Source organism: Sinocyclocheilus rhinocerous, unplaced genomic scaffold, assembly GCF_001515625.1.
Source record: "Sinocyclocheilus rhinocerous isolate Xijiao unplaced genomic scaffold, SAMN03320098_v1.1 scaffold2021, whole genome shotgun sequence".
Taxonomy (NCBI): domain Eukaryota; kingdom Metazoa; phylum Chordata; class Actinopteri; order Cypriniformes; family Cyprinidae; genus Sinocyclocheilus; species Sinocyclocheilus rhinocerous.
The window spans coordinates 16,088-19,108 of NW_015662687.1; the positions used below are offsets into that span (position 1 = coordinate 16,088).

General features: G+C 37.3%; 1 protein-coding gene across 1 annotated transcript in view; it reads left to right on the top strand.

Annotated features, from left to right (window-relative positions):
• The window catches only part of LOC107728233 (E3 ubiquitin-protein ligase MYCBP2-like), a 12,140-nt gene that overhangs the window by 7,756 nt on the left and 1,363 nt on the right, over positions 1-3,021 (top strand). The gene's annotated exons all lie outside the window — the stretch shown is intronic.

A 3,021-nucleotide genomic window follows, 5' to 3' on the forward strand; every position in this document is an offset into this window, starting at 1 on the left:
GCTAGGGTATATTTGAAGCAATAGCCAAAAATACGTTGTATGGGTCAAACTTATAGATTTTTCTTTTATGCCAAAAGTCATTAGGATATTAAATAAAGATCATGTTCCATGAAGGTATTTTGTAAATTTCCTACTGTAAATATATTAAAACTTAATTTTTGATTAGTAATATGCATTGCTAAGAACTTCATTTGGACAACTTTAAAGGCGATTTTCTCAATATTTAGATTTTTTTGCACCCTCAGATTCCAGATATTCAAATAGTTGTATCTCGGCCAAATATTGTCCTATCATAACAAACCATACATCAATTGAAATCTTATTTATTCAGCTTTCAGATGATGCATTAATCTCAATTTCGAAAAATTGACCCTTATGACTGGTTTTGTGGACCAGGGGTCACATATCATATCATGGAATCAATCATATCCACTAAAAAAAATGTTATTTGCAGGAGCTGTCATTAGTTATTTCTTCAAGCCAAGCCGCTAGATGACTGGGTGATGTAGCCAACCGAGACAAGTGCTCAAACTGTTCTGTTAGACTGCAATAAGCATGAAAAAGATGGGTAACAATGCATGAACCCCAAGAATTGTTTAGTGTGTTTAATCCAAAATGAACAGCCTGTTCTCTCCATGCTGCGGTCTTCATCAGGCGATAACAGAATCCCCTGTTCCTCCCCCTGCACGTCATACAAACATGATCAGTGCCTTTTTCTCAAGTGGTATGATTGTGGCTGTCAGCAGCACCTGATCTCCTTTGTTTCAGCCGATTTCAGCCCTGCTGTGTGTGTGTGTGTAGGCAGGGGAGGGGCTGCAGCAGCGGACGTGGGCATTTCTCTTAGAATTGAACCCACTGGCAGATCGTGAGTGGGCAGCAGTACAGGGAGGGGATGTGATAATTCATATTTGCCTTTGAAGATCTCTTTATGCATACATGAATGAGAGATGATAAGTGAGGGAGTGCTGGGGTTAAGGGGGGAAGTTGTAAGGGTTAATGCTATGAACTGTTATGCCACATATCTTGGAGGAAGGACGAAGGGCAAGAGCGAGGTTTTTGAAAGCTTTCTCACATACTCGTTAACAGTGGCAAATCAGACTCCAGTGTGTTGTCTTCTGTTTCTTATCACATGCTCACTTAATGCAAATTGCACACACATATTGCTGAGCCGACACACACTGAACTTAAGTGCGTGTGTTTCTGGATGAAACTGGCTCAGTATGTGTGAGGCTGCTGCTAGTAGTGAGGGTGCGTTTCTGCTTTGCATCTCCCGTGTGCATTCTCCCTTTGACCCTCACACACTCACTGCTTCCTCAGATGAGAGGCTAAAGCCTCTAATGGTGTCAACACCTCTGAGATTGACTATTCTGGTGAGCCTTTGAACAAGCACTGTCATCAGAAGCATGCAGAAATTCTTCTGTCATTATCGTGACAAACATGATATGATGTCTCTAGGCTTCTGTTTGTAATAATAAGAAAAAACAAACAAACAAAAACATTAGGACATTCAAAATGGGAAACTATTCAGTCAGTACATTACCACAACATTGCAAACCAGCTACTTTAAAGGATAAATTGTCATCATTTACCTTCATGTTGTTTCAAACCAGCAAGACTTTGAAAAACAAGTGAAGATATTTTTAATGAAAGATATTTCTGTCTCTCCATTGAAAGTTTATTACACCAAACATATACATATATAGAGCATATTAAATATGGTCAATGGAAGCTCTAATGTGCTTGCTTGATGCACAAGGAATTTTGAAGCTTGGAAATTTTGGTTTCATGGATGTTCAAAAGATGGAATTGAGAGAATATTCAAAATGTAACAGTTGAATTGTCATGTTATCGCCAGACTGGTATGAAGAATGTTTAGAAGCAGCCACGTCCATGGACTGATTCACACATGGAAATTTGGGTTAAGGTGCAGTCACATTTGCCCTTGTTTGGCCAATTTTTGCGGGCGAAATCCTGTCATTTCAGTGGGAATCCATGCAATCAGGAATTTCACATGAGGGTGAAAGACCCCATCCCCATATTTTGCAACCGGTTCAAGTTGATCAACGAAGATTAGAAAGCTGCTTCGTTTGAAGGTGACTTCTGTGTGAAATGTGCGTCATACATCGCTACACTATTGATAATAGACAATGGACCTTTTTTGCCCATGAAATTTCACTAAAATGTTACTATTATGACTGTGCATGTGCAAATCAGCCAGTGCATGAAGCTCACTTACTAGCAGAAAGATGTATTCAGAGAAGTATTAAAAGGCTGCAGACTTTAGGGCTGGGCGATATAGCTAAAAAATGTATCAACGATATAATGTTTCATATCGTTCGGGATCGATAATTATTGAAATTTTTTTTATAACCTTTTTTAAAACACAGAGCAATAGAATTTTTTATTTTTTATTTAACCACTGTATTTTTAAATTAACCCAATTTATTGAGACTAACAACTAGGGCTGGGTATCGAGTTCGATACTTTTTAGGTACCGACCGAATTGCCTGGAAAATAAATAGAAATCATGATTTCTAAGTGTAAATGTAGCCTAACAGATGTGTAAACTGAAGACTATTTGAGCTTTATTAAAAGCCCTACTAACAACAAATATTTTTGTTTTAAAAGTCAAACACACAATAAAAATTAAACCAATATCTAATTTTCTAATGTTTTATATGCAGATTAAATGGGTCTTAAGAAAACTTTTGTCTTGTCTCCCGAGGCCACAGGAGGGCGCAATGAGCAAAATAATACAGCACATTTAAATTGTCAATGCAAGGAAGTAACTCTATAAAAAACGTGCGTTACGTCTAAATTAACTCATAAAAATCAAATATAATTTCGTAAATTGCATAAACAATTATGGACAAAACAGCATCATGTATTTATGCACTGCTTAATATAAAGAGCCGAAGCGCCGATCACACAGATTGCATTTAAAAACATATGAGACGCAGTGAAAAGGAATAAACCTCCACAAATTCGTGATGTGTTTTCTAAAAGTTTAAACCGTTTTAA